This window comes from Ambystoma mexicanum, chromosome 3p (assembly GCF_040938575.1).
Source record: "Ambystoma mexicanum isolate Mex_15411 chromosome 3p, UKY_AmexF1_1, whole genome shotgun sequence".
Taxonomy (NCBI): domain Eukaryota; kingdom Metazoa; phylum Chordata; class Amphibia; order Caudata; family Ambystomatidae; genus Ambystoma; species Ambystoma mexicanum.
The window spans coordinates 503232219-503257444 of NC_090925.1; the positions used below are offsets into that span (position 1 = coordinate 503232219).

Below are 25226 nucleotides of genomic sequence, written 5' to 3' on the forward strand. Positions count from 1 at the left end.
GCTGCCATCCTCGAGTGTTTATTGATGTAACGCTCACCTGATTCCCACGGAGGCGCAGGTCTGGCTTCGAGTGCTGATGCTTCTTCAATGGTGAAGCGCAGGACTCTGAAGATGGACAGGAAGGGCCCTCTACTCTGGCTTCTCCGGCTCGCAGGTATATTCCCCTGTGCGTGAAAAGGGAGTATTACCTACTGACTGAGTTATGCTCAAGCCTCCCACTCTCTTCCAACCCTCCACGATACCCTTCCACGATTCCCCGTGAAGTCTCACCTTAGGGTCTGAAAGGACGAGCTCTCCATCCTGCTTCTGACGCAGGGGCGCGTTGAACCCAGTTACTTCACTGGATTGAGGTTGGATGGGAGTTCAGGTAAGCTTGATTATCCTGGTAAGGCGCTGTAAAAGTTCTGTTGCAAGTTCAAAAGTTCAAGCTTTAAATAATAATGTTCATTGTCTTTTTTCAGGTGATGAATGAAGATTCCTTTGGAGACTTCTTGCAACAAAGCGCTGATGTTGATGTCTTTTCCCCATAGGGGCCGGGGTTCGGAATGCCGGAGATATGGCGCCGACCCGAAGTGAAACGTGCAGTTCCAGTAAAGATCTGGTAAGTCCTAGATGAGCGCTCAGGTAATGTTTTTGCATTCGCTCATCTAATGTCTTTGTCTTTTTTCCCCATAGGGGCCGGGGTCCTGCTTGGAAGCAGCAAGACCCGAAATGAAATGGGAATGACCCAACAGGTAAGTCTTAGAAGGAAACTGAGCTTTTCCTATTCCCTTCCTTCTCTCACCTCTTATTCTTGTCTTTTTCTCTAGGCTCTGGGAAGTGGCTGTGTATCCGGATGATCGTGGCTGAAGATGGAGGAACCCAGGAAAGGTGAGTGAAATGCAGTGCTGCAGCGATCGTAACGAAATGCTTTTAAAAATGATGTCTTCCCTTTCAGGATCGTCGGTGATGTCTCCGTGGTGCAGATTAGCTGGTAGGTCTCTTGTCTCCCTTTGCAGGTGACCCAGGATGCTGACAGGCGTGGCTGAAGTCCAGATGCAGGAGCTGACACAGTGAGCGTCCAGCTGCGAGGAGCAGAACAACGCGAAGGGTGAGTTGTTGATCGGGTGTGGTTTAAACAGCTTTGGAAGAACTTCCAAGTGTGTATCCTTCCTCCGATCAGGTATGTATCCTTCCCCGACCACACCCGGGTGGAAAGTAGTCCCACAGGTAAAGTAGTTCCTATTCAGGCCTCAAGAGGGCCTGGATGTGGCAGCATGGTCTGCATCAGGTAAGTGCACATTAAAACACTTGAACACATGTCTAGCTTTATGAGCCTGGCGCCTAAGGCGCCAGGACAGAGGTCCAACATGAGCCTGGCGCCTAAGGCGCCAGGACTGCGTCCAAAGGGCCCCCGCTTGGGCCCGCTGGCACTCCCCCTGGGGGAAATGATGCCTGCCTCTGGGGTTGCTGGGTCGGACCTGGCTCCTTGGAGGTAGGCATCATGACAATTGACCCATACAAATCTGCTTTTCATTCTATTCAGTGCCCTAAAGAAGGCTGGCGGGACATATACCGGCAGCACTGAAAAACAGTACAACAGCTGTGGGAGCACAACCATTTTTAGTGTATTGATGCAGCCCAACCATGAAATAGCTAGGGGCCCCCAGTCCACCAATTTGGACTTGATTTTCTCAAGCAAGGGAGGATAGTTGGCTTGATACATTTGTTCAATCGTTTTAGTCCGCTTTATGCTCAGATAATTGATTGCGTTCCCGACCCATCTGTATGGGGAAGTTGCCTTTAAGGCCTCAGCAGGTTCCTTCGAAATAGTAAGGTTGAGGATTTCTGTTTTAGAGGCATTCATTTTAAGGCCTGCAACGGCTCCAAATTGCAGAAGCTCTTTCTACCGCCGACAAGGCTATATCTGGCTGCGTCAGGGACAAAATGATATCGTCCGCGAACGCTGCTATTTTATGAGAAGCCCCAGCGAACAAGACCCCCTTTATGTTCGGGTTACATTTTACCACCTACAGGAAAGGCTTGAGGTAGAGCGTATATAGTATCGGGGTAGCAGGAATCCCCGTTTGGTCCCCCTCTCGACAGTCACTGGTTCCGTCAGGTGCCCATTGACACTAGTCGGAGAGTTGGGTTTCTATAGTTAGCATTGACTCCATCCAGGAATTTGGGGACAAATCCCATTTTTTGCATAGTTGCGAATAGGAATCCCCATTCCACGCAGTCAAATGCCTTCTTGGCATCGACCTCCATAAGGAGGCCAGGGATTCGCCTTTTATTGACCTTCTCTATCAGATGGACCAGTCTTCTGACATTATCCCCTGTCTACCGACCCTTCACAAATCCTGATTGGTCCGGGTGGACCAGTTTGGGGATTATATATGTTCTAACCTTGTTGCCAGAATCTTCGCATAGATCTTGGCGTCCCCATTAATCAATGCTATGGGACGGTAGGAGGAGCATTCTGAAGGATCTTTCCCCTTTTTAATGGATAAGGACTACTTTCGCCTCCTCCATTGATCTCGTAACGAGGCCGTCCCTACCCATTTGTTTATAAAGGGGGGTTAAAATTGGTATTAACCCTTCCTTGTGGGCTTTATAAAATTCAGCTACAAAGCCATCCGGCCCCGGAGATTCATGGGGAGGTAAGGACTCAATTGTCGCCCTCACTTCGTCCGCCGTGATATCCCTCTCTAAGGATTCCTTCTCTTCCAATAGGCAGGTTAGGCAAACTATTTAAGTATTGTAGTTGGGTTGTGTGTGCTGGGGTGTCAGATGCGTATACGGATGAATAAAATCTGGCGAATTCCCTTTTGATGTCCTCATTGTTGGCACTTAGACCCCCCTCAGCAATTGTAATTCCCATTATTGTTTTGTCTTTCCGTTCCTTTCTGAGCATTCTCGCCAGCAGTCGGTCTGCCTTATTGGCTTTGATATAGTATTTTTGCCTAGGGTGTAGGAGACTGCGTTCGGCTTTTCTTGTCTGAATTAAGTACATCTGACCTCGGACAGCTCTGTACGCTCTTTTAAAGGCCGCGGTCTGGTTAGTGCCCATTTTGGCCAATATCCCCTTTAGCTCCTCCTCCAGCCTGGCCTCCTCCAATCTTAATTCTCGGTCCCTTCTTGCCTTGATTGCAATAATAGTGCCCCTCAAGGTAGCCTTAAAGGCATAGCAAAAACAAAGAGGTGTTGGCTGGAAGGTTTAGACTTAATCTTAACCACTGGCAATGCTCCGGGCAACCCTCCAGACCACCGTTCTTCGCCTGCCAAGCCATTACAGAAGGGAAAGACCATATGCAAATCAGGCTTGGCTCCACCCCAAAAGGGGCAGTCCAGCCCGAACTGCTAGGCCACATCCCTTCTGCACGAGACCACAAGCATCCCCAAACATGTTTCGCCCTTGTTGGGGCTCATCAGTGAGGAGTAGCTTGGGTCTCTAGGCCCAGCAGGCACGGGACCCACGTCTGGGCATACCCGTCCCACTCGGGGTGACATAGCAAAAACAAAGAGGTGATGGCTGGAAGGTTTAGACTTAATCTTAACCACTGGCAATGCTCCGGGCAACCCTCCAGACCACCGTTCTTCGCCTGCCAAGCCATTACAGAAGGGAAAGACCATATGCAAATCAGGCTTGGCTCCACCCCAAAAGGGGCAGTCCAGCCCGAACTGCTAGGCCACATCCCTTCTGCACGAGACCTCAAGCATCCCCAAACATGTTTCGCCCTTGTTGGGGCTCATCAGTGAGGAGTAGCTTGGGTCTCTAGGCCCAGCAGGCACGGGACCCACGTCTGGGCATACCCGTCCCACTCGGGGTGACATAGCAAAAACAAAGAGGTGATGGCTGGAAGGTTTAGACAAGCTACTCTTCAATGATGAGCCCCAACAAGGGTGAAACATGTTTGGGGATGCTTGTGGTCTCGTGCAGAAGGGATGTGGCCTAGCAGTTCGGGCTGGACTGCCCCTTTTGGGGTGGGGCCAAGCCTGATTTGCATATGGTCTTTCCCCTTCTGTAATGGCTTGGCAGGCGAAGAAGGGTGGTCTGGAGAGTTGCCCAGAGCATTGCCAGTGGTTAAGATTAATTAAAAACCTTCCAGCCATCACCACTTTGTTTTTTCAGCCTTAAAGGCATCCCATCTCACCTGAAGGGAGGAGTGCCCTGCTTTATTGGTCGAGAAGCGGCGGTCCATTTCTTCCTCAACCTCCCAGGTAAGGATCTGGTCTTTGAAGAGAGGTGTCGGGTAGCGCCATCTCCAAAGACCCGGAGGGCCTCCTATTCCCCTTAATAATTAGGGTTATTGGGGTGTGGTCAGAGAGTATTGGAGTGCCAATAGAGATATCATTCACCTCTCCCAGTAGGGTTGTCGAGAGCCAAATTTAATCTATTCTGGAATGGGAGAGATGAGCATGCGAGTAAAATGTGAATCCCTCCATGTCCCCTCGAATACCCCTCCATACGTCCACCAGTGCCAGGTTAACCAGGTTACTCACTATAGTGACCACCTTACTCCTAGACCATAGTCCCCTTGTCTTCATCCTTATGGGACATCTCTCCGTCCTGTGGGACGGGACCGGAGCACTTTGTAAAAAGCACCCAAAAATGGTTCCAAAAATGTGTCCTTCCTCTCTTTCTTGCGCGGGGCCCGGCACGCGGCCGTAACCCCGCCCACCTTGGCTCCGCCCCGTGCATCGCCCATCAGTCCTTTTCTATCGCCAGGTCAGAGACTTATTAGCAATAACAGAGGAACCTTATTAGAGGGGACTAGAGGGCGGCAGGCGGGCGTATGGAGGAAAGGGGAATATGGACTAGGAGTAAGGTGGTCACTACGGTGAGTAACCTGGTTATACTCCTACGTCCCATCCCCTTTCCTCCATACTTATAGGAGATTCCCAAGTACTCCTAACAGGAACTACAGGTGGATGGAAACACCCCTTACTGAGAAAGGTTCTTCAGCACAGCCTGACCAAACTGAACATCAGCTCTTGAGCTCATGTCAAGACAATAATGCTTACAAAAAGTAGATGAGGAGGCCCAAGTAGCTGCCCTAGCGATGGACTCCCAGGGGACATATTTCTGAAAAGCAACCGCGGCTGCCTTGCTCCGCACCAGGTGTGCATGAATACCCTTAGGAGGTTTCAGCCCTTGGACGGTGAAAGACTCTGATGCAGGCGGCGAGCCACCGAGAAATAGTCGCTTTAGACGCCTGCTTACCCTGAGGGTTACCGAAAAAAGGTCACAAAAAGTTGAGAACTCCTAAGCTCGGAAGTCCTGTGAAGGTAGAACTTAAGAGCCCTTCTGACATCAAGACAGTGCAGAACCCCTTCAGCCTCTGAGGGCAGGGTTCGGAAAAAAGACCAGTAGGGAGATCGACTGATTCAGATGGAATTCAGTTACCACCTTCGGTAGGAAGGCCGGGTTTGTACGTAGTACTACCTTGACCTTGTGAAAGACCAAGAATGGATGCTCCACCGACAAGGCCTGGAGCTCACTCACTCTCCTCGCTGACGTAACAGTGACCAGAAAGGACACTTTCCATTATAGGTACTTGAGGTCCACCATGGCCATTGGTTCAAAAGGTTTATGGCACAGCGCCGTCAGGACTACATTTAGGTTCCAAGGCGGGTGCGGACCACGAACCGGAGGGTAGAGGCGTGTCAAGCCTGCAAAATGCCTCTTAACCACTGTGTTACTTAGAGAATAAGAGCATTGTTCCATAGAAAGATGAGCGGAAACCGCTGAAAGGCATTACAGAACGTGAACACCCGACTCTGCTAGGGAGGACACAAAGGACAGCACTGTGTCAATCGTAGCCACCCTTGGATCCAACTGCTTTTCTAAACACCAATGACAGAACCTGAGCCATTTACTCCTGTATTGGGACCTGGTCGAGGGTTTCCTGGCTGCCTGGATAATACGCAGGTTATCCGAAGACAAGTTAAGATGCACTAAAGACTTGAACTCGGGCATCATGCCACCAAGCTGAGCGATTGTGGGGAAGGGTGCCACATCTGCCATTCCCCACGGTGGAGAAGATCGGGGGTCACTGGTAACCTGATTGGCGGATACATTGACAGGTGTTTAAGTTCTGAGAACCAAAACCTGGCCGGCCACAACAGGGCTATGAGTGGAAGGGAACAGTTTACCGAGTTCTTCAGCTTCCAAATTGCTCGATGAACTAGAGGCAGAGGCAGGAAGGCGTAAGCTCTCATGTTGTGCCATGGAATCTAGAGAGCATCCCCCAGAGAGGAGGCTCCCAGCCCCCCTCTGGAGGCATACTGAGGAAGCTTCTTGTTTACCGCCGTAGCAAAGAGGTCCACCTCCGGTGTGCCCCAATGCAGGAAAAACCAAGAGAGGACCTCCGCCTTCAACTCCCACTCGTAGCTGACCACTGTCCGCCGGCTGAGGGCATCCGCTGTGACATTAAGCTGGCCCGGGATGTGTACTGCAAGCAGCCAGACATCATGAAACACAGCCCACTCCCATATCTGGATGGACAGGTCCACGAGGGGGGGGGGGGATTGAGACTTCGTTCCCTCTTGCTTATTGATGTAATACATTGACACCACAATGTCCGTGCGTATGCGGACCACCTTGTTGGCAATGAGCGGTCTGAATGCCCTGAGCGCTAGGAAGATCGCCAGAAGCTCCAAATGATTTATGTGCAGGAGCTTGTCCTGAGGCGACCAGAGGTCCGAGACCCGAAGAAGATCTAACGTCGCACCCCACCCCAGAAGGGAGGAGTCCGTCGTGATCGTCACCGTGGGGGCTGGGTCCTGAAACCCTGCACCCACCGACAGGTTGCTGAGAGAGGACCCCCAATCCAGGTCCACTCTCATGGAATCCGGAATCATTATCAGCTTGGAATCCGGGTCCATAGCCTGACGCCAGGAACTTCTCATCTTGAGACAAGCAAGAGGAAGAGCCAGCACGCACGAGGCCATGAGGCCCAGAAGCCTCTGGAACCACCAGGCCGACATGCTCTCCGACTACGCAAACATCTGACACATGGCTAACAGATCTGCCATTCTGACCCCGGTCAAGTACACTCTAAGTCAATCGTGTTCCAGCGAAAACCCAGGAAAATCAGGTCCTGTGAGACCGTCATGTAAGATTTCCACCAGATCGCCGACAGCCCAAGATGGAACAGGAGCTGAAGGAGAGACTGGATATTGCCCGCTGCTGTCAGTGGACAAGGGCTGCTTAAGAGCAAATCGTCCAAATATGGATACACATGGATACCCTGGAGACGAAGATAGGCCGCAATCACTGACATCTTTGTGAAGACACGCGGCGCCGAGCTGAGGCCAAAAGGAAGCACTCTAAACTGGAAGTGCTCCTCTCCCAAAGAGAAGCAGAGATATCTCCTGTGTGGGTTCCAAATCAGGATATGCATGTACGCATCCTGAAGATCCACGACGCTGAGCCAAACGCCCATCTGCAAGGAGGACCGTATCTGGCCGGGCGTGATCATCTTGAATTTCTCTTAGGGTAGGAAAAGATTGAACTGGGAAAGGTCTAGGATGGTGCGCAGGCCAGCCTGGTTGGGTTTGGGCACTGTAAACAGCCGGGAGTAAAAGCCCTCCACTCGCTCCCCAAGGGGAACGGGATCCACAGCTCTGAGGTCCAGAAGTTTCTGAACCTCGGCTTTGAGGGAGGGCGAGCCCGACGGCTGAAAAAGAGGGTTGAGGGGTGGGCTGGGGTAGGTGGTAGAGGTAAGCGGAAGCCCGCTCGAGCAACTGACAAGACCCATCTGTCTTCTGTGTTAGCCTGCCACGCCTCCCAATGAGACACAATGCGTCCACTCTCCGGGGTCTCGTGCGAGCGTGGAAAACCCTCATTTAGCAGGTTTATCAGTGGCGGTGCCACCTGAACCCGAGGAGGAGGCTGAGGAATGGGAGAAAAAACGCGTCCGTTGTTGCCTACGGCGGTAATTCCCCGCAGCGGTATCCACTTTGCGAGACTTGCGGTCGATGAAGCCCCTAAAGCCAGAGAAAGGTCGACTTTGCGACAACGGTCTCTGGGTTTTGAAAGGAGCCTTAACCAGGACAGACAAGGACTTAGCTGTCTGAGTGCTATCCTTCGTCTTGGTGAGCTCTACATCTGTTGTAGCATGAAAGAGCTCCTTCCCATCGAACGGAAGGTCCAGCACCTTGTCCTGCACTTCTTTCGAAAATTTAGTTGCATGCAGCCACGCCTGCCGTGAGGTATCAACCCCCACAGCATAAGGCTCTGAGCCGAGGTGTCTACGTGATGAGCCGCAGCCTCCAGGAGATCCTGGGCCAGGACCCTGACGTCGGAAATGCCTCCTCTAAAGTCTTCCAGCTTCTCGACCGGGATAAACTCCTCAAACTCCAACAGACCTTTCCACATCCGCATGTTAGCTCCCGCTAATATCAATTCAGCGTTGGCCTGCCTGAGCTGCAAGGCCGAGTTGGCGAAGATTTTCCTCCCGAGGGAGTGGAGGAGCTTGTCCTCCTTTCCCAGAACCTGAGTAGCCATCGTGCAAGAGGATGCTGCAGGCCTGGACTGCAAAGTGGCCGCAGCCACCACTGTGGAGGAGGTGGGCGGACAAGATGACAGGGCCACCTCTTCCGAAGAATGCAGCCTGTATCTAGCGTCAATTTTCTTATTGACAAAAAGGCCAGAATGTGGCTTTTCCCGGACTCTGCGGTCCTCGGTCAGAACGTCCTTCTGCAAGAACAGGCCAGTACGCTGCAAAGGAGACGGGGTGAACGCCCCAGAAAGCATGCCCTCCTGCGGAGCTAGTGCCTCGGGCACTGGAAAATCTAAGAAGTTCATCATGTCCAGTACCCGGTCATGAAAAGCTCTGATAGAGCAGGGAAGGTCCTCGCTGTCCTGATCGCCTTGTGAGTCATCCGACAGATCAGGGTCCTGCTGAACCGTGACGGGCGCTGCCTTGTCCACAGGGGACAATGGGGGCAAAGGCGGATGAGTTTGGGGAGGCACCGTAGGCAAGGGAGGTGCCGGCGGAACCACCGGAGGAACAGGTGGAGCCGGAGGCGTGGGAGGGCATATCTCCCTAAATAGCCCTCCTGGGGTCGGTACGCTTAAGCGTTTGAAATTTACCGAAAAAGGCTTCCTCCGGGGTATACTTCGGAACCCGAGGAGGCCTCTCATGAGGTGGACAAATCCAGGGACGTAACGGGGAAGGGTGCCACACAGGCCCCTCCACCGACGTATCCACGTAAATCAACGGTGCCGATCCTGCAGGCAGCGAAACATTGTGCGGAAGAGGCATCCGAGCGTTCGTCAAACTGGCCGATAAGGATGCGCACAAGGGACTATGTTCACCCAAGGGTCCAAGCCCTACACCCGAGGGCGATGGCGTAGTTGTAGGGGTAGCACCCAAAATGGCCACCGCGGTCGTGGCAGGAACGGGCACCATTTTGTCATCTGAGGGGAACTGCGGCACGTGAGGAAGTGAGGCAGGGGTCCCTGTCGATGGATCAGGGGCCTTAACTTTAGCCTTAACATAAGGGACCTAGGCAGAGCCGGTACTGTGAGGCCTGGAATGTTTTTGTGACATACCAACCGCCAAATTAGCCTTCGAAGGAAGGACCTCGGCACTGCCGGTGAAAGAAGAACTTTGCTTCTTTGCCCCCTCAACAGGTCTGGTGTCACCACAAGAGCGGGAACAGTGAGAAACAGTTTTCACCGACAAGACCTTGTCAGGCCTTTCAGAACTGCTGGTAGCTTTAGCCTCTGAAGGAGGGACCTCGGACCCAGGTGCGGTAACAGCCTTATCTGAACGGGCCTCGAACATCCGCTTGGTAACAGCAAGCCCACCCAAGGCCTCGGGGCGCACCCCGGGGTCTTATTTTTGAGGGAAGCCGACAGAACGGCCTGAGAGCGAGCTCCGGTACCCCACGACTCAGTAGAACTGGGTTTACAAACAGCCCCCACAGGAGGGGCCTCGGAGCGCACTCCGGTATCTACAGGCCCCTTACAGAGACCCTCAGAGAAAACTCTGGTACAATTAGGCCCAACAGGCACGTCAGGGCGAACCGCAGTGGCAGAGCGATCAACGCCCCTCCCGCTCCGAGAGGGATGCAGAAAAGTATACCCCGGCCGGGGTGCTCTGAAAAGTAAAGTAAAGAACTTACCGGGCGTTTCTTCTTCTCGTAGATGAACGCCTGAAAATGCGAAGGAGGAGTTTGTCGGAACACCTCCTCCCACCGCTCCAACCAACGAAGTGTCCGGACCGAAAGGGAGTCACAGTAAAAACAGGAGTCCCAACGGTGATGCGGGCCCAAGCACTCTAAACAAAGAGGATGGGGATCCGCCCTCGCGAAACGACGGTGACACGAACAATCTGGAAAATCTAGTTTGAACGACAGAAAGACCAGCACACGATCGCTAGCGAGAGCCAGAAAGGAAAAAAGGGAAGAAACTCTTCCGAGCATGCAAGTGCTTCCAGTCCCGAACCATCAGAGAAAAGGACTGATGGGTGATGTGGAGCCAAGGTGGGAGGGTTACAGCCGCGTGCCGGTCCCCGTGCAAGAAAGAGAGGAAGGACACATTTTTGGAAACCTTTTTGGATGCTTTTTACAAAGTGCTCCGGTTCCGTCCACAGGACGGAGAGATGTCCCATAAGTATGGAGGAAAGGGGACGGGACATAGGAGTATACTGATTTTGTCCCTCAGTTCGTTAGATGGGCCACTGTGGGGAGAAGCCGCACTGGACCTCTTATCCTTAGTCGGGTCCCAAACGATATTGAAAATCACCAATGAGAATAATCGGTAGTCTAGTGAACCCCTCAAGTCTATCTAGTGTATCTAATAGTATGTATTAAACAGATGGTGGGGCGCCCCCCTTTTTTTTCCACAGAACTCTTCCAAGCCACGAATGGGTCAGGCTTAATGGTGTTTGTTGTGAACACTGGAAATCATAATCCGTCTTCATGAAGAGGGACTGTTAAAAAGCTCTAGTGCCACCAAATATGTAAGTAAAGGCTTTCGCAACTTACAGTTTGGTTACAGATTACAATTGAATTGTGAAAATAATATGATGAAATATGAATGCATGAAATTTAAAGATCCACTATTGATCAAAACAAGTGGATGCAAGGATCCGGAGATGTTGATGTTTTAAGAACGGAACCATTCTTTTTTAATATGTGATAAATGTTTTTGTTTGTTTTTAGATCGTATTTGTCTGGCAAACAGGGATTTGGGAAAGACATTTCATCTTCTAAAAAGAAATTGGTCTGTCCTGAAGAAGGCCTTGATTTGATTGTGTATAGGGACACTAGGGATAGTGTCCCATATATGTAGATGGCCGAAACATGTCGACACATGACGCTAGACTAACCTAAATTGACAGTCTACTATCTGCAAAACCACCTTAAATAAGAGTGGCCATGATTAACTTATTGAACCCCTTTTGAAATGAATTGTACTTGTTCTATTTTTTTACAAGTGAGAAGAATCCCAAAATGTGCACTATTGATTGTAATATACGCGTATGATAGTGTGTTTTTATTATTAGATCTTGTCTTTGTGAATAAATTAATATTAAATATGATAATGTGTGAACATTTTTGAGCTCTGACATAAGATGGTTTCCTGTTCTGGCACTCTGGTCCTTTATGCAATTCACATTATATACATGAATTGAAAAATGACTTAATTTACATATGGATATGCTGTAAGTTGCTCAGCCTGTTTTTGGTACCACATAGAGAGGGGTAGCCAGTTCTTATTTTTCTTAGTATTCCTCTATCTTGTTGACATCCCTCTTGATTTCCTGTATGCCCTCCGCCAAGTCTTCTATGAGCGCATCCATCTGCTTTTGGCCTACTGTAGTAATTTTGTCGACAATATCTGCCAAGAGATGTTTCAAGGCGTCCTGCGTGACTGGCTGGTCACTAACTCCTTAATCTGCTTTGAGCTCTCAAGTATGCCATTCGTTGTGTCGGGTCTCCTGTCTCCTCCTGGTCCTGGACAGTGGCTCATATTTTGGCCAGCGTGCCTTCCTGAGCAATCTTTGAGGTGGGTGCGAGTCCCTAGACTTGTTTTTCGACATGCTTCCGTTAGTGGTCTGCCTTCGCCTACTGGGTATCCGGTGAGCAGCACACCCAACTAGATCTTGTATCTCTTGGTATTACTTCCCAGTCTTCTTGTGATGAGTGCCTCTCCGTCTTGGCCCCCAGTAGTGCGCACACCGAGTGGACGCAGGGAGTGAGGGAGAGGATCCCCAATTGTAATTGGATAGATGCGCCGCAGGCAGCAGGATCACCAAAGAGCCCTCCACTCCCCCCTTAGGGTGAAGGTGCAAGTTCCGAGATGGGCCCCCCTTCCTTGGGCAGATATAGGGCTGAAAAAGGTGGGGGTGCACAGCTCTCCAAGGGATGGCTAGACGCGGTGATCCCGCACCGGTGCAGCGCGTCTTGAGTGCAGAGAGGTCTGGCCCGGTTGCACTGGGATCAGATGGTTCAGACCACTGGCCAGTTGCTTCACTACTTGGTTTACTGGGCCCTTGCTGCTAGGGCCAGGTTCCAGAGCACTGTGCGCTTATCCGTTTGCTCCCTCCCGCCTAGGCCGTCCGGTGATGTGGAGGCTGGGAGAACGGTCCGGGCCTGACAGCCCCTATGGGTAGGAGCCACCCCGGCGCGAGATGACCTCCCAGCTGATCCGCGCCGATCACCTGATGATACGCTGTTCCTGCCCGCGTCTGTTTGCAGCTGGAGTCAGTGCCGAAACGCTACACATCCAAGACCTCCACTGTGGGTGGACCGCAGGGCGCTGCAGTCTGCTCCTCCCGGGCACTCACCCGGTCCGCTCAATGTTCAGCCCTGCGGCTTCCGTGTACACCACCAGGACACAGTCCCCACCAGTCCCTCCACAAACACAGGCCCAATGCTGAATGTGGCAAGCTCCTCTCGCTCGCCCAGGCAGCAGAAAAAGTGTGACGCTGCCGCTGGAGCTCGCCGCAAAGGGGCTGGTCTATGCCCCTGGCGGGATCGGCCTGTCCTGGTCCGCAGCGCTCACCTCAGCCCCACTGCGGCTCCTCCGGCGCTCCTGGGGAGGACCGCAAACAGCTCTAAGCGCACCCACAATCTGGTCCTCTCCGGTCCCCCGCCATGCATTGGGTGCTCTCCCTTTCTCCGTGGCCGGCTGGGAGGGCTATGCTGCGTAGATGAGGGATATGGGGCCTCCAGGGCCGGGAGCTCGGCAGTGCAACGGAACGCAGCCATCTTGGAATTCCAAAAATTAAGGTTTAACCCTCAGTACAACCCTATCCATGTGGAAGTAAAGGGTGGCTTGGACGAAAGTGCCTGCGACTCGCACACTCTACGGCCTGATGTTAAAGCTACCAATAGAATGGTCTGAAAGGTTAACAACCTTAAGGGACATGAAAGTAAAGGTTCAAAAAGTGCACACATTAGAAATTTTAGAACCAGATTAAGATCCCAAATTGGCACCTGGAACGGAGATGGGGGGGGACACGTTAGTAAGCCCCTTTAGAAATTGTGTCACCAGTGGAATTTTCAAGTATGAACATTCCTCTGACGAGTTCTTAAATATAGACAGCGCTGCCAAATAGCCTTTAATAGTTCAAATCTGGAGCCCCAGATTGGTTAAAGCTAGCAGAAATTATAAAACATCTTGTGTTTTACATAGAAAAGGATCTACATTCTTTTCTTTGCACCAGTTTCAGAATTTTTTCCAAAGGCAATGGTACAAAGACTTTGTTGCAGGCCTTCTGGCCGAAAAGCAAAATCTCCAGTACGTCATCTGGGAGGTCCCAATCCTTGTACCTCGACCTTTCAGAAACCAAGCGCGAACGTTGAGTGTCTTCACCTCTGGATGGAGAACCCGACCGCCTCTCGCGAGAGAAGAACAAGTTACTTACCCATAGTAGAGTTCTTTCGACTGGATGTTCCTCCCACGTATTCCTCATCTTTGATATTTCCAATATCCAGCTTTGCTGCTTTGGAAAATAAATGTCAGCAGGTGGTGCTGTGCATCGATGCTTGTCGACTCAATGTCTGAGGCCTCCGTCTCGATTGAGACGTCACAAAATGCATATGCATCACGTGCAGGGCCCATTGGCCTCAGTTCTGTTTTTACGAGTGAACCATTATATTGTGTCTGATGGTTACTCCTTCTGAGAGAGCGTAGACTGTAACCGCAAGGGAAATTGTACTGCGTCGCAGGTTGGGAGTGGCAGTAAGGAATACGTGGGAGGAACATCCAGTCAAAACAAAGTTACCAGACGTAAGTAACTTGTTCTTCGAATGTATTGTGTCCTCCCACGAATTCCTTGTCTTTGATACACTCCAAAAGCTGTTTAACTAATTTGGAGATGCGAGTGGGTTAGGCAGAATCACCTGTAGTACCCTTCGGGAACACTACAGGCAATTAGGACTACAAGTGTAAGCACACTTTCACCTTTGGTACAAGCCTGTACTACACAATAAAGTGGTAGCGATGGCTGAGCACCCAGACTTATCTCAAGAATTTAAGTGAGCAGTAGAACAAGTTACACAAAGGACCAACCAATACAGTGATTCAAGTAAACACTTACTCAAGGTTTTTTGGTAAAAGAATATACATTTTTTTTTATTTGTTTATGGTTCAAATACAAAATGTAGAACCTTTACAAAATGAAATTTAAAAGAATAAGATATTTACATTTACAAGGGATAAACTTTATATCCTATTATAACACAACGAGATAGAGGATTTCACATCTAACACTTTATATCCCCTAATTCTTAAAACTGAGAAGCTCTTTTTCAATATGCTTGCACAGACTAACCAATTCAAATACCAGGAGTTTATGCGTGCCTTGCATCATTCGTACCCAAAGAAATTGCAGACAGTCCTCAGTCAATGTTTACAAATTTCAAGAGTCTGTTGGTCCTCATTGGTTTAAAGTGTGGACACTCAAGAATAAGGTGTTTCATTGTCTCAATAGGCTCGTTACATGAGGGAAAATGACATTTAATTTCATTAGATTCCCCTTTGTTGATCCAGTTGACAATTCTTTCCCTAGTGTGATATAAATTCAGTCTGTACCATATGTACGCTTGTCTGGTATGGTTACATGGAAATAAGACAACATGATTGAATCTAGGAATGTGCCGTTTAAGAAATGCACCATACTCTTTGTACATTTTATATGTGGATATTCTTTCTATTGTAAGCAGCCAATCCTGTTCAAAGAGCTTCTTTTTGGCAAAACCTGGACGCTGATGGACATCTTAGATAGTAATGCATAAAGAATTCAAAAGATGTTGCATATTAAGATGGTATTTGGTAAAGGAAGCTGAAGTTGAAGAGTCCAACATACTTTTCAGGTCTTCATATAATGAATTATTTCGAGGGAAATGGATTTTTACATAGCCAGAAAGTTGATGCCATTTCCAGCGTCCAGATAATGCGACCAACCCAAACCTGTGACGTATTACTGCATTGGGTATGGACATTGGGAGGTGCATATCAGATTTTATCAATGAACCCTGTATGGAGTCTAAAATTGCACTCACATCGCATAGGCACATATCCAAGGAATACAAAATAACACTTTCAATTTTTAACGTCAAAAAATCAATCATAGGTGTTAATGAGAATTTGCAATATTTTGAATAAATCCTTTTTAGTTGGTATAGTAAGGGGCGTGACTTATTTTTAATCAAATCTGTCCATGCTTTAATTGTGTGTTCGGCAGTGAGATTGTACCCCAAATAAATCGCACTGGAAGTGCTTGGGATTTGAGTTTTCATAATCTCCCATAGGTATCCCTTACTATTTTGTTTAGTGCCAAATTTCAAAATAGCCGTTTTGCAGGATTTGGGGTTAAATTGTGTGCAACTGCAAATTCCTCAAGTAGTAATAGCTTTCTTTGCAACCCGGCCGGCGTGGGGTCAAAGACAATGACATCATCAGCAAACTCCATCCATTTCATCCGTAAAGAGCCAATTTTAACAGAGAACAGACTGCTGTGTTCCCATCCTTTGTCAAGGTCAGAAAGATCTAAATTAAAGAAAGTTGCTGCTAGATTGCAGCCTTGCTTAAGACCAATGAATGTACTAATTGGTTCAGTAGTTCTGCCGTCTGCTGACATTTTTATTTTGTAGGAGGTGTTAGTATGGAGTTTAATGAACCAATAGAGTAATACTTTAGGGATTCCCATGGACCTCATTTTATTCCATAAAAGATTACGTACCACGTTATCAAAAGCTGATGACATATCGATCATGGCTATATAGCCGAGTAAGAATTCTTTACCTTAGTGCCAGCGATCATATGAGACATAATAGCAGCATTGAGTGAGGTGCTCATATCCTTCCTAAAACCCGTTTGGTATTTCGAGTAAAGCTCGTTTTCCTCGATTAATTTTTCAAGATCATGTAAGAGAAGAATTGAAAAGTTTTGCATCCGTATCAATCAGAGAGATCGGCCTGTAATTCTGTGGAAGAGAAAAATCGCCCTTTTTGAATATTGGAACAATATTCGCTGAAGTCCATGAGGGGGGGGGGGAATATAACCAGTACTAATGATGGAACCAAATAGTTTTCAAAATTCTCACCCAAAACTCAGGATCAGCTTTATAAAGGCAAGGTGGAAGGCCATCGGGGCCAGCAGGTTTAGAACAAGATATTTTCCAGATTGCCCATTTAAGATCTTCCAGTGACCATTCCAAACGGGCGATCCTGCTGTAACACCGCTGTACATTTGGCACAGACTCAAATTTCGCTGGAATGTGAAATTTTGCTGTGATATAGTCATACCATACTCGGTCAGATATACAGAAAGATGTGGCCAGTGCAATGCTTTTATCATCGTTTTTGATAGTACGCCATATTATTTGTGTATCGTATGATGATATGGCTCTTATAAAGGTCACAATTCTCTCTACTATATTTAAGGATGCGAGCACGTTTGAGATTCCGCTTAAATACTTTCAGGATTTGTAGCCGCATAATCAGACAATGCAATACTCCTAAACCTGAGGTTTTGAGTTGTGCAAGTGCCTTATTTTTCTCTCTTTTTAGAAGCTTGCAAGTAGAGTCAAATGGGTGATGGTCTCCTAATATACCTCTTACAAAAAAGGGTAAGAGCATTATTGATCACATCGGAATAACAATTAATCAACTAGGTTTCAGTTTTGGTATTAGAAGGACCGATTGATCGTATTTTGTGCGAAACATGCTTAAAAAATTGCTGGCACAAGCCCTGACTCCATCTAATGAAAATTTGAGGGCGATCAATCTCTACTAGAGCCAAGGCTGGCTCAATGACTAATAGTTCACATTCCAGTTTCAGATTACAGGAAATACGTACGTGGTCACTAGATAGTATGGGACTGCATTTCAAAGGCGATATGGGAGCAGAAAGGGTTCGAGTAACGAATATGAAGTCAATCGTCGATGATATGGATCCTCGAGACCATGTAATTGACTACTTCATATCGTCACTTACAACCATGTCCATATCCCAATCACCTAATAGCTCTCGGAATTTAGCGCCCCTTCCACTTGATAGGTGGGCCAATTTAGTGATCCGCACTCACTCAGGTCCCTGCAATCGCAATTGAAATCCCCACTGATGATGATTTCTAAGGATTAATACTTACTGGATATATTTTCTAAACAGTCATCAAGTTCATCCAGCATTGCATCGATTGAGATGCCGGCAGGATTCCAGTATAGAGAGATTAGTATTGGAGGGTATTTTGACGAGTTAATCTCCACTAGTACACCCAATAAGCTTGCTGATTCCCATACCCACTTTGACTGTAGATTGACCGAGTTATTGATGGCTATTACAAGGCTACCACTTGGTCGGCCTTGAAGAGACCTCTTTGCAAGCATACAATACGTAGAAAACCCTGGTATAGAAAAGGAACCCAATTTCATTGTTTCCTATAGTATTAGGATCGTTGGTTGGTTCTCAAGCAATAGTGATGAGTGCCAACCCATGAAATTAGCATAGCGACATGTGTTCCATGAGAGAACTTTAAAAAGTGTATTTTCAGAATGCTATGAGGTAGTAGGTGGAATTTTTGACCCCAAGATGGCAGTAATCATTGGTTCAAGCCATGGAATACCTTTTGTGATAGCTACATGAGTTAGTACCGCATGTAAGTCACCACCAGCACTAGAGTTGATTTTTTGAGCAAGTTTGCCACTCGCCGCTTTCACATCAACAGCAGGATCAATGTAAGCTAAGAAATCGTTGGCTGTTGATTCCAATTCAAAAGTTGATAAGATTCAGTCCTTGATTTTTAAGCTCATCACGGTTAAACCAAAGAAACTTCAAAATAGTCTCGGAGCTCAGATAACATATCTACATTTATTTACTCAGTCAGTTGGAAAACATTACACTAGCACAAGCAGCTCAATATCGCACAATAATGCACCACAAAAATCCAACCGGTAGTTAAATGAACAAGTTTAGCTCCAAAATTAAGTGGGAGCAAAATGGCACTTCAGATACTTAATAAATGAGGGAAAAGACAAGGTTATAAGAATAGACAGCCCAAATACATTCATAGGCAGGGCAAAGGGTTTCAGTTAAATACAACCAGCAATTCTTCTCAATAGGCCTAGGCCAAAGTCAATGGTTCAGAGTCTTTTGCATAGGATAGCACAGTTAAGTAATGGTTAAGTCTGTCACAGATTTTTAAAGGATTTGGCTAGGTGAAAAGTTTGACGAATGTTAAGGGAAGTACTAGCCTTCGTAGTTGAAGAAAGTTTCACGCACTTTCTCGATAGCTGAAAATAATTCCGGACCGCGTTTGCACAGTACCTTGTCAATGAAGAAAGCTGTAGCTGAGGCAGTTGTTCCTGAGCTTCAGTCGTGGGGACATGAAGGATGTTGGGAGGTTTCTGCACTGCCCAAGGAAGAGGCCAAAAGCTGTAGCTAGACGTTGGTTTATGGTGCGAGTGCCTTAAAGTCCACAAGCTGGTTTCCTTCCCTCTGGCTATCCGGTTTTCAACAGCACTCTGATGAAAATTCTACCAGAATAGGATGTTGTCCAGGTGGCTTGCGAGTTGGTTGTTCCCACCAAACTCAAGGGAAGAAGTTAACCTGTGAGTTTCAGGCAATTCCGACCTCCAGCAGGGCTTCACCGGTCGTCCAGGAGTTGCAGCAGTCCTCTTCCTTCTTCTCTTCGGTTCTTTCGTTCCAGTGGTCGACCCTGCTTTCCAAGTCCCAGAGACCTGATTTTAAACAGTTTTCCACCATTAATTCCAGCCTGGCTGTCACTGACACAGCAGGGTGGCTCTCCTTGCCGGACAGCCAGCCGGCCAATCATGCCAGCATGCATTCGGGTCTCCTAGGAGACCAAGCACAGGGAGTTCGGGCACCTCCCTCACATCCTGTCCACCCCAGACTCAGGCGCCAGAGGAGGGCTTCAGAACTGAAGCCCGCCAAAGGACAAAGAACAAAGGGACCAAACCTGGTTTGGCGTGCAGAGACAAGGGCCTTTCCTAAAAGAAATGGCGAAAAAAGATGACCAGAGTCTATTTTTACAGATCTGTCTTGGGTGCCATATTGAAAAACATGGCTGACCCGATTTTTAGCTACCGTTGTTAGCGGTCAGGAAAAATCACGGTAGTTAATCTAAACCACTGACACAAGCCATTTAAAGTAGGAAAGGGAAGCATTTTACTGTTACAGGAGGGTTTTGACTCAGGGTAAGCTAAGCAACCCCTCCAGCACTCTAGAGGAAGATAGTGTGCGCTGAGTCAGTGAATTTAAAGAGACTAGTAAAGTCAATTTAACTTTACATGCTCTGGGAGACGGTAGTCAGTCCCAGAGAAGGTATTTAAACCTTGGGGAGTCTGAAAGGCACACCCCTTTGCCACTGCACTGAAGGTGCTGTGTGAGACACAGAAAAAGATGATGCCATGGAGTTTGAGTATATACTAGAAAGGGAGTTTGTCTGGCTGTAGTAGTAAACAAATATGCAACTTATTTCAAAGCAAGTTCAGTCTACTGTGCAATAACCATCCATTGGTAGCACTACTTTTTGCCTATTCATGGATAGGTGTACATCAAAAAACACAACATGCGCTTTCTTTTTTGTGAGATTAGGTGCAGCTTTAAATATATTGCTGACCTAATTGCTCTTTTGACATATTCATGGAATGACAGTTATTTCAATCTGTGCAGAAGTGCAATTATTATACACAACATTCGTGGACAATAGGTACAAGAAAGGCAATTGTCCACTGTGCTACAAGCATAAACCAAGTTAAGCAAATTAATACAAGGATATACTTAATAGTAAAATAAAAAAGAACATGGAAGCTCATACATGAAAAAAATTCTTCTAATACATGTTGGTTGTCCTAATAATATATCATGGTTTTACCAACCAGATAGAGCGTAAGTTTTGTCATTACTCTAGATGGAAGACCTTGGGCAGGTCTGTCATAGCCAGGATAAAGGGTGGGTCAAATGGTGGGAGTTTGTTTAAAACACCATATCCAAAGAACACAAAAGTAAAACATACATCAAAATACATGAGAGAGTGGGAATAAAAAGGCTCACACTCCCGAGGTAAAAAATCAAATCCTAGAAATCCAGCAAAGTTGCTGTGGGTCTCAAAAGGTAAGGGAAATTAGCACATATTGAGAATTGTGCCCAACAGAGTAGAATTTAGTACAACATGAAATTTCGTTCTTAGAGCCCATTGAAGGCATCTCACTCTAAACCGGGCATCTGGCACCAGAAAAATGCTGGATGCCATGAGCATGAGCAACCTTAAAAAAAAAAAAAAAGAAAATCAAAGGCCAGGAGAGACTGGGCATTTGGTGACCATCCGAAGAATGTCTTGAGCCCTCAACCTCAGGTGGGGAGCTCTTTCCCAATGATGTATCCAGAACAGCTCAGATGAATTGGCGTTTTTGAGAAGTTGTCATATGGGACTTCTTGTAATTGAGGGAGAAGCCCAGTCTGTGAAGGGAGTGGCAGGTGACGTTGAGATGATCCAGGACTTGTTCGGTAGAACGTGCCCAGATCAGCCAATAGCCCAGATGAACAAGTTACTTCTTACCTTGTAACGTTCTTTCGATGGGATGTTCCTCTGACGTATTCCTTATCTTAGATGTCTCCTTCCAGCTTTGCTGGCCTCGGAAAATTTTTCTCTAGAGGGCGCTGCGCGTCGACGTCCTCCGAGTCGATGTCCCTCGACAGCCGCCGTATCGACGTTGACGTCATCCTGCCTATAAAGGCCGCGCGCAGCGTCCGTTGCTCATTCTGTTTTGTAGCCCACAGTTTTTCTGTCTGGACTAGACTAATCACCCTGAAGGAGCGTAAGCTGCAACAACAAGGGAAGTAGTACTGCGGGGATGGATGGGAGGGTCGATAAGGAATATGTCGGAGGAACATCCCATCGAAAGAACGTTACAAGGTAAGAAGTAACTTGTTCTTCGAAGGGATTGTGTCCTCCGACGTATTCCTTATCTTAGATAGGCTCCCATAGCAATATTGTTATTGGAGGTGGGAGTACTGACTTCATGCTTCCTTTTACTGATGAATAGAGTGCAATACTGCCCTTCCAAACCTAGTCTCTTGACTGGAGGAGGAATCCAAGTTGTAAAATCGTGTAAAGGTATGGACGGAGGACCATGTGGCAGCCGCACAGATGTCTTTAACCGGCACTCCTCTTTTGAGGGCCGATGAAGGTGCAATACCTCTGGTCGAATGAGCCCTAAGATTTTGAGGGGGCTCTTTTCCTGCCAGTTTATAACATTCCAAATGGCTAGAATGATCCATCTGGAAATGGTCTGCTTAGTTATCGGTAACCCCAGCTTGTGACCTGCGTAGCCTACAAACAGCTGTTCTGTCTGTCTTATCCTAGTCAGTCTACTGATGTAAAAACTTAAAGCCCTTCTAGGGTCTAGCCTGTGTAACCTCTCTTCCTCTTTTCCCGGATGAGGAGGAGGATAGAAAGATGGCAGGGTAATCTTCTGAGTGATATGGAATTCAGAAACCACCTTTGGGAGGAAATTAGGCTTCACTTGCAGGACAACTTTGTCTTTGTGAAAGATTGTATGAGGGGGTTTACAAGAAAGAGCTTGTAACTCGCTCACCCTTCTAGCAGATGTAAGTGCTATTAATAAAACAGTTTTAAGGGTAAGAAATCTTAACGAACAAGAATGGAGTGGTTCGAAAGGTGTGCCCATCAGGAAAGTTAGGACTAAGTTTAAATCCCATAGGGGGACCTGGAATGGTCTTGGGGGATAAACGTTAGTTAACCCCTTTAGAAACTGTATTACCAAGGGTAACTTGAAATAGGATGGTTCTTCCGCAGTGCGCTTAAAGATGGATAGCGCTGCGAGATAGCCCTTAATGGTGCCAACTTGAAGGCCTGAATTCGCCAAATAGAGTAGGAAGGACAAAACCATTGGTGTACCACATGAAAAGGGGTCGATATTCTTTTCTCTACAACAGCTGCAAAATCTGTTCCAACGGCAGCGGTATAAAGACTTTGTTGCTGGCCTCCTTGCCGAAAGCAACACCTCCATATCATCATCAAGGAGGTCCCAATTCTTGTACCTCAGCCTTTCAGAAGCCAAGCGTGAAGGTTGAGGGTTTTGATGTCTGGATGGAGAACCTGACCTCCCTTCTGTGAGAGTAGATTCTCTCTGAGTCGAATTGGAGGGCAGATGGACAAGTCTAGAAGGTCCGGGTACCACGTTCTCCTGGCCCAATCCGGGGCAATTAGGATCATGGTTTTCCGGAATCTTCTCAACCTCCTGATCATTTGAGGAATGACAGGGACCGGTGGGAACGCGTACAGAAGCGGAAACTCCCAGTCCACTATGAACGCGTCTCCCAGACCTCCTCTCGGGGGAAATTCCCTTGAACAGAACAGATCGCACTTCCTGTTGACACTGGTGGCGAACAGATCCACCCGAGGGGTTCCCCAAAGGGCGAAGATCTCTTGAAGGACTTCCTGAGCTAGTTCCCACTCGTGGGATAATGTGCTCTGCCTGCTCAGAGCGTCCGCTGTCAAGTTCTCCTCTCCGGCTAGGTGAACTGCCGATAGAGAGATCCCTTCTTTGATTGCCCAAAACCAGAGCTGCATCGCCTCTCAGCACAGGGGTAGTGATCCTACGCCTCCTCTTTTGTTGAGGTAATGCATGGCCACTGTGTTGTCCGTCATTATCAGGACATTCTTCCCTTGTACAGCTGGCAGGAACGCCTTCAGCGCAAGTCTGATGGCCCTCAGCTCTAACAGGTTGATATGTAGTCTGGACTCCGATGGAGACCAACGACCGCTGATGGTCAAGTCGTTGGTGTGGGCTCCCCACCCCGTGAGTGAGGCATCCGTGACTACTGTTATCTCCGGCCAAGGTTGCCAAAACTGTTCTCCTTTCAGAATTTTCTCCTGACAGGCCCACCACTGAAGGTCTCGAGCCACACTGTCGGGAACCTGAAGAAGATCTGTCATTCTTCCTGAGAATTGTGACCACTGAGTCCTCAGTGCCCACTGGAGGGATCTCATTCTCAGGCGAGCCTCTGGCACTAGGAAAATGCAGGATGCCATGAGGCCTAGCAACCTCAAAAAGTCGAAGGCTGGGAGACGTTGGGCATTTTGGAACTTGGTAACCATCTGTAGAATATCTTGAGCCCTCACCTCTGGTGGCGAGGCTTTTCCCAGGGAAGTGTCCAGGATCGCTCCGATGAACTGGAGTCTCTACGATGGTATCATTTGTGACTTCTTTAAATTGAGGGAGAAGCCCAGTCTGTGAAGGAAGTGGCAAACGTGATTTAGCTGGATCTGAGCTTGTTCCGAAGATACAGCCCTGATCAACCAATCGTCCAGGTAGGGGTAGACGTGAATCCCTTCCCTCCTTAGACTTGCAGCCACTACCGACATTAACTTGGTGAAGACCCTCGGGGCGGAGGTCAGCCCAAATGGCAGCACTCGAAATTGATAATGAGAGTTGCCAATTGCGAACCTCAGGTATTTCCTGTACTTGAGATGGATAGGCACATGGAAATAAGCGTCCTGAAGGTCCAGAGATACCAACCAGTCCTGGAACTGAAGGGCCTGAAGGATATGAGAAAGAGTTACCATCTTGAATTTGTCTTTCCTGAGGAATTTGTTCAATTCTCGTAAGTCCAAGATGGGTCTCAGTCCTCCGTCTTTCTTTGGAATGAGAAAATAAGGGGAGTACCATCCCTTGTTCCTCTCCGTTACAGGTACCGGTTCTATGGCACCTTTCTCTAGCAGGTCTAAAATTTCCTGCAAGAGGAGCAGATCTGGAGCTTTCTGAGAGCTGATCCCCGGTGGATGACTGAGGTATGCGTAGGAGAGGCAGGCAGTAACCTTGGGCAACTATTTCCAATGCCCAAGCATCTGACGTGATAGCCTGCCATTGCGCCAGATGTTGAGTTAACCTGCCTCCTACAGGTGTCTTGTGAGGGAAGTCCTCAGAGTGGTTTTGGGGCGGCTGATGCAGATGCCGATGGTAAAGAGGCACCTGCTGTTGCTGCGGCTTTTGAATATCTACCCCGTCCACCTCGGGTAGTTCTTCTTTGTCCTCTTTGAGCCGGTCGTCCTCTACCTCTTCCGAATGCGGAGTAGAAGCGAAAGGACTTGCCCCTCAGAGAGGTTCCTGTGGGACCAAAAGGTGTCTGACGGATTGTAGCGCCTAGGGATTTTGCTGCTGCCTTTGATGTTTGCAGTTTTTCTAAACTGTCATCCGCCTTTTTCCCAAACAAAGAAGAGCCATCGAATGGCATGTTCAAGAGCCTGGCTTGCACATCTGGGGCAAAACCAGACTTTCTCAACCAAGCGAATCTCCTGGTTGTTGTACTTGCCGCCATTGCTCTGCTGATACTGGCAGCCGAATCAATGCCCGTCTGGAGGGATTCGCACATGGCGTCTTTACCGTCCTGTATGATATTTAGGAACGCCTCCCTTTCTTCTCCCTCCGGGATGCAGTCAGCCGCTATAGAAGCACACTCCCAAAGTGTATGGCTGAATCTAGCAAGGGTGCAAGTAGCATTAACAGATTTTAACACCATGCTACATGCCGAAAAAAACTTTCTTTGCCATAGCATCATATTTCTTATCGTCCCTGTCCTGTGGGACGGTAGGGTAAGCAGTCTTGACATCAGTAGAAGATGCTGCCTGTACCACCAGACTTTCTGGGGATGGGTGTTTTGACAAAAACTCCGGGTCTGCAGAAGATACCCTGTATTTAGTAGACAGTTTATTTACTGCCGGGACGACATC

General features: G+C 48.1%; 1 protein-coding gene across 2 annotated transcripts in view; it reads right to left on the reverse strand.

The window, feature by feature from the left end:
• PTPN1 (protein tyrosine phosphatase non-receptor type 1) overlaps positions 1–25226 on the reverse strand; it is an 894220-nt gene that overhangs the window by 361724 nt on the left and 507270 nt on the right. The window lies entirely within an intron of this gene.